We start from the raw sequence: 15,288 nt of genomic DNA, 5'->3' as shown, positions 1-15,288 counted from the left end.
GAGGATGGATCGAGTTGATAACTACAAGTTTAGGAATATTGAAGGATGGAAAGATTATCCGTTAAGTTTACATATTTGAATTGTTTAGGTTTTAACTGCATGTGTTAGAACTATGTGGTTATGTTTTTTGATTATTTGGTACTTGAATGTTATTTGCAATATGTGGTTATTTGGTACTTGAATGTTATTTGCAGTATTTGGTATTTGAACTATGTGGTTATGTATTTTGGTTATTTGGTTATGTTATTTGGTACTTGAGTTTTATTTTATGTTATTTGGTACTTGTGTTGATTAATAGGTTCCTAGTGGATCATGACAAAAAAAAATATTTCTCATAATTCTAATGTACTTGTACGTCCGCTACTTTTGGAAGAGGGGTGTGAAACGAGTACGGGACAACGATGAGGAAATGACGGGACATGAATTTACGTTAGAGTTACTTCACCGTAATCCTCTACAATGTGTTGAAGTACTACACATGTCTCGTGAATCATTTGTCCAGCTATGTGCGCATTTTAGAGTAAATTACACGTTAAAGGATAGCAAACATGTATTAGTTGAGGAAAATATGGATATGTTTTTTATGATGATCGGTCATAACCAACTTTACATAATTATCAAGCGAACATTTAAACACTCAAAGCAAACAATTCATAAATTTTTTCATGAAATGTTGGACCAAATGTTGCTTTTCGCACATGACATTATAGTACCAACTTCTTTTAATCCGAATCCAAACATTCTGGGACATAATAGGAGGCTACGACGGGTGTTAAAAGGAGCAGTTGGTGCACTTGATGACACTTTGATATATGTTGTTGTCCTTGCAAACAAACGAGATTTATATAGAAGTAAGGGAAAAGGTGATTGTTACTAAAACGTATTGGCAATATGTGACTTCAACATGATGTTTACGTTTGTTATGGCCGGTTGGGAAGGAATAACACATGATTCTAGAATTTTATCAGAAGCATTAGCAAATCCACATGCACCATTCCCGTTTTCACCATCAGGTGAATTTATAGTTATTTAAATAGTTTTATCTTAGTTTGAAAAATAAATAATTTTTTTTATAGATAAATATTATCTTTGTGTTGCTGCCTATGCAAACATTCGAGGTTTTATTGCACCGTATCGTAATGTGAGGTATTGGCTTGGAGATTTCCGACGAAGACGTGCATTAACAAATAAAGAAAAATTTAACCATGCACACGCAAAACTTCGGAATGTCATTAAGCGTGCTTTTGGTGTCTTGAAAGCATGATTCCCTATATTGAAGAGCATGACACCCTTCTCGTTTGTTACACAATGAAACATTACCCTTGTATGTTTCGCGCTTCATAATTTTATAAGAAGAGAGAGAGACTACGTGATGAATATTTTGCACGATATGATGAACCAAATGTCTCGGTTCTGAATAACAGTCCAGTCGTTGATAATGATGAAGATGAGATTCCAACACATGGTACTGCAGTGGACCGTGAATATATAACCAGGGATGAAATTGCCGAACAATTGATGCAAAATATGAAATGAGAATTATTAAAGTTTGGTTGTATGAATTTTATTTAAAAATGTTATTGTAAGACTAATTTGGTTGTTTGAATTTTATTTCAATATTTTAATACTACAATTATTAAATTTTTGGTATTAAAAAACTATTTTCGATTTATTAAATCACTTTATTTTAAAAAATTTAATATCTGCAACAGTCTGCAAATATTAAAAAAAACAAGTACGTTTCTCATTACATTACAGTCTATAACCGTTTGGTCCACCTCTTCTGCTGCAAAGATGGTCCACATACTTCAAAGATTTTCACTTCGAAAAAACAAACAAGCAATTAAGTTCAATAATTATCTATGTTGCTAATTAGATCGTAAATCCTGTACGAATTGAACTTAACAACAAATTCCGAAGACTTTGCAAACAAAAAAAAAACAAGAGAGGGCCCCACTAATAAGAGTTATATATTTGATCCATGACATCTTTTAATGTTGTTGGTACAATCAAAAATACTTTTACTTTAATAAAGATTTTTCTACAAACAAATCATCATTTCATGGAACAAAAAGAAAAGAAAGAAAATCTGCACAATCTTTTTAACATAATTAATGACCAATGAACAAAAAGTGAAACCACTCTTTTCCATTTCTTGAAACAGGAAAGTAAACCTAAAAATCAAAGAGCAACGATCACACAAGTAGCATGTTGTACGAAAATGCAACAGCAGTAATTAGTAAACAAAATTATTAGGCTGCCCACGAAGACCACGGAAATAGTCTTTAGGGTTAAATTCAAACGCAGCCCTTCGCATCATCATCGGAGATCTACCGGGTGCTGTCATCCTTCTTCCACAGCAGCAACAGAAACACCGACCGAGACACCGGAACGATGAACGGACGACGTTGAAACAGCCAACGAAAATGGCAGAGATGCACGACAGCAAGCAGCTCCAGCAACACAGGACAGTGATCAAGACGGCGGCAGCTATGAGATAGGGTGTGGCGCCGTCGAACCAGTGGCGGATCTGCTCGTCACGGCTGTCCGGGGGGAATTCCTGGTTGAACAGCCCGATCAGACGCTGGAAGAAGTTGCTTACGGCGGAGATAACGTTGGTGAAGATGTCTCCGAAGGGGTTAGTCCATTTCTCCGGCGAATCGTCGGCTAAGAAGATTCCTCTCAGCTTTAGTTGCAGTGAAGTCGTCGTCATTTTTAGTCGTCGCACATGGAGATTCTGTGTAACAACCCCTGCCACTTTATAAGTAAAGTTTGCAGTAATTACGATAATAGTCCCTTGGTTATTAGTAAAGTTCTATATTGTGTCCACCGTCATTTTAGTTATACATTTATGGCTCTTTGAATGAAAATTGATAAATATTCTAGTGTTATTTGAAAATATGGATTTTTTTTAAAGGAGAAACTAATTTACTCCTAATTATTATCACCTATATCTTATTTCAAAAGAGACTTAAACCAATAACCTCTAAAATGAAAAAAAATCATTCTTTACCGCTAGACTAAATGTATTTTAGTGTAGAATACTTTTTGCATTTTAAATTCACACATTATTTTTTTAATAATTTAATAAAAATATTATAGTTTTTATTTTATATAACTTACTTTACGTAAATTTCTTAAAATAAATGATTAAAAAGTATGGATTCACAAAATTGTGAAGGGTCACTCTTTTTAACTCAATTTCTTATCGTATTATCATTTAACTAAAGTTAAACATAATTTAAATAGATCTATAATATATATTAAGATAAAATGAAATCATTAACTATTTTGGTAAGCATAAAGAAAATGTATATACATATATAAACTTTAACCTAGGGATGTAAACCGGTGAGAGTCAGAAGAACTGAAAATCAAAGTTGAACAATAATAGGAATCTAAAACCGGATTGGGATCGGTTCCGGTTTGGGTATTAACTGGGAAGGACAAAAAAAACATGTAAAATTTGCTTTGAAACCGAAAAGAACCGATTTAGGTTTTAGAACCGGAAAAACCGGGTTGCTTTGGTAAAAGAAATATGTATTCAAGGGCTGTTTGGTACTCTTTTTAAACCTAGGGTCTGTTTTCATTACTTAGCCTTGAAGGTTTGTTATTATTAATGATAAATTCAAATTTGATGCTTATGGGTTTCTGCTTTTAACAAACACACAGAAGTTACTAATGCCTACTCTGTCACACACTTTTATCTCTTTAAAATTTGAATATGAATTAAAAATATACTGGAAAAACATATATTCTTGTTGAGTGTTTGAACCAAAGATTCCTAACTTCTCGAACCATTACATCAAGACTGTTTTACTTTCACTGTTCAATATCGCCCAAGATAAATTCATTACAGCCATAATGTTACTTGATTTATGAAAAAATATATCCATTTTCAGTATATACTACAGTTTGAGTTACATATGAATTGACCATCCCGAACGTTCCCTGATGACTAATGAGCTTATTTTTAGCATACGTACAGAAATAGCATTACATAAGATGCAAACATCTGTGGAAAAAAAATTGAGTTTGCTCGACTTAGAGGGATCAACTTCACAGAAAGTTTTTTTTTTTTTTTTTTTTTTTTTTTTTTTTTTTTTTTGTGTGGGTTGCGCGTGTGATCAACTTCAGCGTAGCCAATTGATGAGGGAAAAATACTCTTCAATATCCGGTTCCGGGTTTGTAGAACTGGACCCGAAAGAACCGATGACTGATTAAGTCCATAATACAAAACCATAAACCGAACCTGATTAGCTTATTCGGTCCTAAGCGGTTCCGGTTTCAGTTCAGTTTTTCGGTCCAAAAGTTAATCTAGAGATGTCAACGAAACGGGACCGGGATTGTATCCCCACCCCCACCCCTGAAATTTCTCCGTTTCTTCACCCCCGATTGATTTTGAATTTATTTAATGAGCTAAAAGAAGTTATTTTTTGAGCTTAACCAATCTATTTTTTGGGTTAAAAATATTTATTTATAACATAATTTTACATTTTAAAAACAAAAATATTATCACATCTCGTAAACATTATACTAACAATTTAAAACATGATTTTTGTTGATTTTAGAAGGTCGAAATCATTGCTATTATTTATTGTGTGTGTGTGTGTCTATATATATATATATATATATATATATATATATATATATATATATATATATATATATATATATATATATATATATATATATATATATATATATATATAGGGGATAAGGAATATATACATTACAAGCCCACCTAAGCTTAGTTACTAAACCTCTAAAATATGTCGTTTTAACATGCTAAATATACCCGGTTTAGTTTCACTTGGTAAATATATCATTCTCCATAACATTTCTTTCTTTCATTATCGTTTTATCATTTCCGTTTTCTTTCCTCAATTATCGTTTATTACTTCATCCAAGTGAACATTACTAAACCCTAAACCTAAACCTAAACCCTAAATTTAAACCCTAAACACTAAAGCTAAACCCTAAACCCTAAATCTAAACCCTAACCCTAAACCCTAAACCCTAAACATAAACCTAAACCCTAAACCCTAAACTCTATTGTGTCGATCTTGAATTTACATCTTGAAGTATTAATCGTGAATCCATTAACCGTAATCTTTATATAGTAAAACAATGTATTTTCAAGAGGTTTAGTATCTAAGCTTAGGTGGAGCTGTAATGTATATTCCATGTTCCATATATATATATATATATATATATATATATATATATATATATATATATATATATATATTGAAGCCTTCTAAGTCATTCTAAGTATTCCTACATTGAAGTATAAGCCTATAGAAGTGTTTGTGGCATCAAAACTGTTAAAAAACTCACAAACCAAACTTCCCAACATCACCATTTCTCATATCATTACAAGATCAAGAAACAGGTGGTTTTCAATATACTTACAACTCAAAACTCACTACAAAAACACTCAGATTGTCACTCAATCTAAACTATTTCTAATGATCAAAAAATGAGAGGAAAACAGAACTGATTACACAACCTTCTCTCTTACTCAAAATACAACGAATCAAATACATGTCAAACTAACAACAAGAACTCTTGAGAGACGAAACTGAGAGAAAATATCTAGACCTAACAACTTCTGCGAATGAACCTCCAGAACCTTCACTCCTCTATTTATATCTCGGAGTGTATCCACAAATATAACCCGATCTATATCCGACCCATATTCAACCCGCGTGTTTTAAACTTTATAACCTGCATACAACTTTCATCCTTCCAGAACACATCATTTACATAATATACCCTTCACAATTTCCTTTAAAATAAATATGAGATTGTAACAAAATAAACCTGTATATTTTCAACATCCCCCCTCAATCGAAATATTTATTTTCTGAAAATATCAATAAGACCCATTTTATTAGACAAAAATTCATGTTGTTTTACACTTAAAGATTTTGTTAATATATCAGCATTTTGTTCATCTGAACCAATTTTCACAAGTTTTAAAACACCACTAGAGATTTTTTCTCTAACAAAATGTAAATCTATTTCAAAATGTTTTGTTCTTTCATGAAACACAGGATTAAGAGCTAATTTAATTGTGGAACTATTATCACAAAAAACAGAAGCAGGAATAAGATTTTTAACCTCTAGTTCAAACAGAACTTTTAAAATCCAAATTATCTCACATGTGATAGAACCAAGAGCCCTATATTCTGACTCAGTAGAGGATCTTGAAACTGTAGATTGTTTTTTACTTTTCCAAGAAATAAGACAATTATTAAGATATACCATATACCCAGATACAGACCTTCTTGTAGCTAAACATTTAGCCCAATCTGCATCCACAAAACCTTTCAATTCTAACACACTTGACTTGGTTAAAGCAATTCCCTTTCCAGGACTATTTTTCAAATACCTTAACAATCTAAAAGCAATATTCAAATGTAACTTTCTAGGACTATGCATATACTGACTAAGGACCTGAACTGCATAAGAAATATCAGGTCTAGTAACTGTAAGATAGATAAGTTTACCAATTAGTTTCTGAAATTCAGTTTTATTTTCCAACAACTCATTTTTCCCATCATGATTATCAGAATTTATAACAAGATTTGTTTCCAAAGGTGTAGTCACAGGTTTACAGCCAAGCATACCATATTCATGCAACAACTCAAGACAATATTTTCTTTGATTTAAACATAAACCACTATCAAATTTAACTACTTCAATTCCTAGAAAATATTTAAGTGTTCCAAGATCTTTAATTAAAAACTGACTACTCATAAAATTCTTTACCTTCTTTAACTCTACTTCACTATTTCCAGTTAAAATAATATCATCAACATATACTAGCAAAACAGTTATTGAACCTTCCGTTTTCTTAACAAACAATGAATAATCACTTATACTCTGTTTAAAACCAAACATAAACAATGATGCACAAAGCTTTTCATTCCATTTCCTAGGAGCCTGCTTTAGTCCATATAAAGACTTAGTAAGCTTACATACTCTAGTATCATTACTAGAGTAATAACCAGGTGGAAGTGACATATAAACATCTTCAGTAAGATCTCCATATAAAAAGGCATTATTAATATCCAACTGATACAAAGGCCAAGAATAGTGAACAGAGAGAGAAATAACAATACGAACTGTTACAATTTTTGCAACAGGAGAAAAAGTCTCCTCAAAATCAATACCCTCTCTTTGATTATAACCTTTAGCAACTAAACGTGCTTTATATCTATCTATTTCACCATTTGACTTGTATTTAATCTTATAAACCCATTTACATCCAATTGGTTTCCTATTTTTAGGTAAATCAGTTATTTCCCATGTATTATTTCGATGAAGTGCTTCCATTTCATCATTCATAGCTTTAATCCAATTAGGATCAGAAAAAGCTTCATTATAACTTTTAGGTTCAACAGTTTTATCAAGATTAGAAATAAAACATTTAGTTTCAGAATCAAGAAAAGAATAGTTAATAGATCTTTCAACACCATATTTATACTTACCTTCTACAATATAATCAGAGAACTTAACAGGCATATGCGACTCACGCCTAGATCTAGAGACACCTATAGACTGATCCAAAGAAGGGATTAAGACTGATTGACTACTTTCCTCAGATACACTCGAAGAAGAAGGAACAGACGAATCAGTAGGAGGCACAACTGCCTCGCCACCAGGGTTGACAAAATTACTAGAATCAACATCATCCATACCAATGGCTGCATCAGCACCATCCAACTGAGACTCTACTCTCAGCTCATCAAGATTAATATAATCATTTATATATTTATTATTATCAAATTCATCACAGGAAAAGAGATCACTAGGGCCAAAAATATTCGAAGTTTTATCAACAGAAGTTGATTTCAACTTGTATGGAAAAACAGACTCATAAAACTTCACATCCCTGGATACAAAAGAAGAATTAGTATCCAAACTAAGGAGTTTATATGCATTTTTATCAGAACAATAACCTAAAAGAATACACTTTTCAGCACGTTCAGACAATTTATCAGAAATATTTGGTTTAACAGCAAAACATAAACAACCAAAAACCCTTAAATATTCAAAATTAGGAGTTCTCTGAAAAACTAATTCATAAGGTGATTGACCATTTAAAACAGAGGTAGGCATTCTATTTATTAAAAAAACAGAAGTCAAAACAGCATCTCCCCAATACTTGACAGGAACTCCTGATTGAAATAAAAGAGATCGAGCAACATTAAGGATATGCCTATGCTTTCTCTCCACAACTCCATTTTGTTGTGGAGTATAAGCACATGATGTTTGATGAATTATGCCCTTTTCAAAACAAAAGAACTTCATTTGATTATTAACAAATTCAGTACCATTGTCTGAACGTACTATTTTAACATTAACATTAAATTGATTTAAAAGAATATTAACAAAGGATTTAAAACAATCAAAAACCTCAATTTTAGATTTTAAAAGAAATACCCAAGTGGCCCTAGTAAAATCATCCACAATAGTCAGAAAATACTTAAACCCTTCAATAGAAGCAAGCCTATAAGGACCCCAGACATCTAAGTGAACCAATTCACCTAACTTGGTTGATGTATGTTGACTTTGTGAAAAAGGTTCTCTAGTTTGTTTGGATTTATGACAAACATCACAAGGAGGAAGAGATTCATTTCCAAATTTTAAAGTACCCTTTAGAGATATTAGAGCTTGGTCTGCTGGATGACCAAGTCTACTATGCCAAGTTAGTTTAGAAACATAACATTTAGACACACTATTTGTTGAAATACCTGAGGGAACACAATCAAGATAGTATAATCCCCCAGACTCTCTACCATTCTCCACCATCTTCTTTGATAGTGAATCCTGGATTTTACAAGTATGTTCAGAAAAAACAACCTCACAGCCACTGTCTTTACAAAGTTTATGGACAGATAAAAGATTAACATTGAAATCAGGAACAGCAAAGACATCAAATAGGGTAAGATGTGAGGATAATTGAAGATTCCCTATTTTATTAATAGAAGCTGAAGAACCATTAGGATGTTTAACAGACAAATTCAGTTTAGACACATCTATAGCATCTTTAAGTTGTGACTCAGAAGCTATCATATGTTGATTAGCTCCTGAATCAACAATCCAGCTTTGAAAATCATTTGAACTAGCAAAAGAATTACAACATTTAAACATAGACATAGACATACCTGCCATATTTGCAGTAGCAGGCACATCATCACAAGCAGGTTTCTCACTAATGAGACGCAAAAACTTAGAATATTGCTCACTAGTAAGAAAATGAGCATCACTCCCAAGACCAGACTCAGAAGAAACAGACTTGCTATTATTAGCACTAACAGAAGAAGAGTTAACAACACCAGACTTGTTTTGATTATTACTTTCATTTTTAAATTTGAAATCCTTTGGATAACCAATTAGTTTATAACATCTTTCTATAGTGTGACCTTTAAGATTACAATGCTTGCATTGTAATCCTTGGTTCTTAAACCTAAATTGATTTTGTCCTCGTTTGAAATCATTAACTTTGCTATTAAACACAGAAACTTGAGGTTTTGAAGAAATAGTAGACCCAAGAGACCCATTCTTTTGAAGAGACTCTTCTCTAGAAAGAATAGAGAAGGCAGATTTAACATTAGGTAAAGGTTCCATCAAAAGAATGTGACTCTTAACTTGATTATAAACATCATCAAGTCCACTAAGAAATTGCATTAATTTCATCAATTTTGAATGATCATTAAGTTTTGTAGCTGCTTCACATACACATTCAGTTAAACTAGTTAACCCATCAAACTCCTTCCACAAAGAATCCAATTTACTAAAATAGTCAGAAAGAGAAGAACCATTTTGCTTTAATGTGTTGATCTGCTGATGAATATTAAAGATTACCGATCCATCAGATTTATTGTAGGTTTCAAACAATTCATCCCAGATATCTTTAGCATTATCTGAATACACATGACTAGTATATATAGTTTCAGAAATTGACCCTAGAATCCAATTACAGACAACAGCATTTACACGTTCCCATTTAGTGGCTTTAGATTTATCAGTACTTTCAAGAGTAATAGTACCATCCACAAAGCCCAATTTATTTCTAGCTTTAAGACCTCTAGACATAGCACTACGCCACAATCGATAATTCTCATTACCAGTCAGCTTAACAGTTATAATAGACGTTACATTATTATCAGAAGGATGGACATATAAAGGATCATCAAAATCTATAGGAGTTTCCTTAGGAACACCACTCCCATCAGAAGTTTCACCAGCCATCACAAGTAACAATCAAGAACCCAAATAGCAAAACAGATCACAAAGAAACAACACTGGTGTTGACTTAAAGTCCAGATGGTCACCACAGTATGTCGGGGCCCAAGACAATCAACACAGTGTGAAAAAGAAAACAAACAAATCAGCTTCGAGAAGCCAAGAACAAATAACAGATGTACTCAAAACATCAAAGAATTCCAGATCTACAGCTAGAAAATAGAGAGAAAGGAATGAGAAACCCTCACAGTGCACTAGGCAAAAAAGAGAACGGACAACGTCGACTCCCTAAATCCGTTTCCTACAAGGGTTTATCAGTGATGAAATCTGACCCCAAGAGGATTATTTCAGATTAATAGGGATTGATCGACAACGTTGGAGAGTTTTAGTCAACTTCACAGGAACGCCTTAGTCAGATCTCGAATCGCAGTATCCCTGAAAGATTAAACAAACAACTCGCAGTACCAAGATCTCAACCAAATAGACTCTAGATTTAGGGAAATAAACCAAAAAACCCTAAACTGAACTTATTTAATCGCAAAAAAAAAAAAACAAACAGAACGTATACCTTTCACAGATCGTCCAAAGTAGAAACACGAAAAGACGAACAAGAACAAGAAGCAATCGTCAGGATCAACGAAGACGAGCCTTACTGCTCTGATACCATGTTAAAAAACTCACAAACCAAACTTCCCAACATCACCATTTCTCATATCATTACAAGATCAAGAAACAGGTGGTTTTCAATATACTTACAACTCAAAACTCACTACAAAAACACTCAGATTGTCACTCAATCTAAACTATTTCTAATGATCAAAAAATGAGAGGAAAACAGAACTGATTACACAACCTTCTCTCTTACTCAAAATACAACGAATCAAATACATGTCAAACTAACAACAAGAACTCTTGAGAGACGAAACTGAGAGAAAATATCTAGACCTAACAACTTCTGCGAATGAACCTCCAGAACCTTCACTCCTCTATTTATATCTCGGAGTGTATCCACAAATATAACCCGATCTATATCCGACCCATATTCAACCCGCGTGTTTTAAACTTTATAACCTGCATACAACTTTCATCCTTCCAGAACACATCATTTACATAATATACCCTTCACAATTTCCTTTAAACTAAATATGAGATTGTAACAAAATAAACCTGTATATTTTCAACAAAAACACCTCTAAATGGAGTTTACGGCCCATGGGCCATTTCTCCATGAGTTTTCTGCCGTAAACTCCTATAGAAAATGGTTTTTGTAATGTTTTCAAGTCCTAAACACTTCAAGGTAAAAGTCTAGGCTTGATTCAGGGCATAAGGAAGGAATATGGGCCATTTATGATCACTTTGGGGTGTTTACGGTTTTGGGAGATATATATATATATATATATATATATATATATATATATAGGATGAAATAAAAACACCATTACAATCTCATCCCATGACTTTTAGAAAGTTACAATTACATATCATGACTTTTATAAATTATATTAGCCTTAGATCTTGATATTTGAAGAGCTAAAGGGTAATATGGTCATTAAACGTTAACCTATTTTTCTGAAGTTGCTGGAATCTCTCTCTCTCTCTCTCTCACGTGTCCTTCTTCCTCTCTCTCTCTCTAAATATAGATTTCAAACCTTTAAACCCTAATTGAGCCGTCACCACCATACACTTCCAAAACCATCATCACATCCTTCATCTATAATCATTTACTACATCTTTTATCTCAAAAAGGATTGTTCTTGATTTTTCTTAAATGTGCTACTGTGAAGGTCTCGATGAATGGAGAAGATCAAGAGGCTCAAGGTGCTGAATCGATTTTCATGGCTAGAGTGAGCACCCAAGACAATCACAGATTCAAGCCTTAATTACAAGAACGACAATCACAGATTCTGATAAAAGATCAAGAAGGATCTCAGGTCCTTACTCCTCCGCTGCCTCAGCCACCGTGACAACCGAAGATAATCATGGGTTTTGCGGTCATAATCCAAAAAGATCTCATGTCAATAGACGATGTCATTAGATCACACGAAGGTATATTCGTCTCGGAATACTCAAAACCTAAACCGATTGCACATACATTCCACTTGCTTGGAATGGATTCCTCTTTCGCACCTTTTTCACTGATTCCTGATGTTCGGATGGGATTTTATTTTGATTTAACCTCTATAGAACGATAGTTGTGTTGTAACTATTTCTGATTTTTTTTTTCTCCAAAAATCGAATTCTAGAAAAAAGCCTAGATGATTAGGCTTTTTGTTTCGAGTAATATTCTTGAAGAACCAAATGAAGAGAAGTCTACCACATATCTTATGCTTCTATGAAACAAATGGTGATTAATAGAGTTTGGCTATGTCTTTGCTTTCCATATATCACGCATGTCCAACAAAAGAGCAAGAACATGTGTAATCAATTTTATTCATAAGATTATGTGTATATTCATTATAGATTGAAGTGTATTCATTAGTGATTAAATGTGTATTCAAATGTATTCATAAGATTAGATGTATATTCATTACTAACTGAAGTGTATTCATTAGTGATTAAATATGTATTCAATGTTTTTTATTCAAAAGCAATCAATATTTACACGTGTTCATTCATTTTTTTATTTGTTTATGAAGATAACTTATAATCTATTCATTCGAGATTATTACCGGATTCATATATGATTACAAATATATTTTATTTATGTATGATTACAAATATGTTTTATTCATGTATGATTACAAATATGCGGATAAAATGATTAATGCGTCAGTATTTTTGATGTTGTTGGTAAAAATAATCTTAAAACAAAAAAAAGTTTTTTTTTTAACTTATGGTAAAAACGTATTTTAAAATCATTTTATGTATTTTAATATTAAAAATAAATTATACAAATTCCTAATATTTGGGTAAAACAAATCTATTAATCAGATTAACTCCCATGATTTAGGAATTAATTAATTATCCATAATTAATTATATTGTAAAATTCCTTTTATATCCTTATAAAATGATTGGTTCATAACAGTTCTCGCGTTCTCAACCTTTTTAGTGTTCTCAATTGATTATATATATATATATATATATATATATATATATATATATATATATATATATATATATATATATATATATATATATATATATATATATATATATATATTAACGAGTCCCTATGGGGGATTCGGGATGGGACTGCCTAACCCTATCCATGCTCCCGAAATTAAAACGCGGGTTAATTTTGCCCCTGCCTTCGCCACCGACTTTTTTTAACAAGTATCCCCATTTGAGATCGGGACCCCACGGGTTCGGGGTCCCCCAAGACTTTTTGACATCCCTAAGTTCATCCTTAATTTAACCTCTAATTTGTTGATGACCCAATCCTACTTACGCATCCTTTTATATAGAATTTAATACATTTTGATTCTAGGACATATTTATCCCACTTGGAATTTAAACATGGGCACAACTACGAGATGGCACGGACAACCTCTCAAATTTTATAGTCAAATGCAAAAATTTAATGTAAATTTGTCAAAATCAGTCGCAAATCCAATACAAATCCATGATAAATTCGTAACGTATCCATTTGATAATTTGTCAAATTAAGTCATATTAAGTGTAAATTTAATATAAATATGTCGGTGTAACATTTTTAGTGATGGATTTTGTGACGGAAATTGTATTTGAGAATTAGTATTTTTAATAGTGCAAACCTTAAAAATTGTACAACTCCTCATACTTTTTTCTGCATCCACCGTTGATTTTAAATATCATGATTATCTTTTCTGAAACTTTTTGAATATTATGTGCCCAAATCCTTATTTTTCATATTGTTTTTAATATTTTATAGTAAATTTTAATCTTTATTTTAATCACTTTATACCCTTAATATAAATATTTAAATAACATCTAATACCCTTTCAAACACTATAGGTCACTACAACACAAAACAAAAAATCAGCCTACTCTCATTTTAGATCGGACAATATGTGTCTCTCTCATCTCCTCTGCCCGGCAAGATCGCCGGCAATGTCGCCCCATCACCTTTGTCACACTGCAGCCCTGCCGCTCTCTCTCTTGTGTGCCTCTTGCTCCCAGTATCTCCATCTTTCTTCCCATTCCTTATCTTCCTTCGTATTTGTTAAAAAATCGATTCCCCGCCTTTGGTTTTTGGTATCCACCTTCCCCGATCACCACTAATTGACGAAAACCACCATCGTCCTCCACTTCTTTCTTACCAAGACCAAGCAACACAGACAATTTGCCAACCAAAACAAGCTATAACTCTTTGCTTGACTCTCTTTCTTTTTTTTTTTTTTTTTTTTTTTTTTTTTTTTGCTTTGGTTAATTAGTTAATTACAAGGATCCATTATGGAATTATCATATATGTTAGAAAAAAGAAATAAGAAACATACATATATCTTTTGAATCCTGGTATGTGTTTGTGATATTAGATTCAAAGTATTCCAGTAGTAATAATAATTTAGGCGATTATGATATTTCAAAAGTTTAAGAAATATAAATATGATATGTAGAATAAAAAATGATAAATAGAATATTTTGATATTTGTCAAGGATGTATACAATATTCTCCGTTCATTATATTATTTTCACCATTTGATAATTTGAGTCCCCTTGGTTTATAGAATATAAAACATAATTATTAAGATAATGACTTAAAAAGGTAATATACTTTTTGATTTGTATATATTTGGTTACTGATTTTTTTTGTCCAAATTTATCTTTTTAACTTGTTAAACTATACACATTCAGTCCTTAATATTTTTTTGCACATTTAGTCTTTAATATTTTTTGTTGCAAAATAAGTTCTTGTTGTTTTTGTACACATTCAGTACTTATGACCGATTTATTTAAGTTTTTCTCACGACATCCTACATGCAACAATCAATAATGAGGTGTTCGGGTTGTTGATGTTTATGGCCACCACGACCTCGACTGCTTGATTGTTTAGGTATTGTGGTTTGGCTCAGGTCTTGTGTTATGGACGTCGCAACTTCTTCGTACG

This window comes from Lactuca sativa, chromosome 4 (assembly GCF_002870075.4).
Source record: "Lactuca sativa cultivar Salinas chromosome 4, Lsat_Salinas_v11, whole genome shotgun sequence".
In the NCBI taxonomy this organism is placed as follows: domain Eukaryota; kingdom Viridiplantae; phylum Streptophyta; class Magnoliopsida; order Asterales; family Asteraceae; genus Lactuca; species Lactuca sativa.
Note: the sequence above shows the minus strand (reverse complement) of the source record.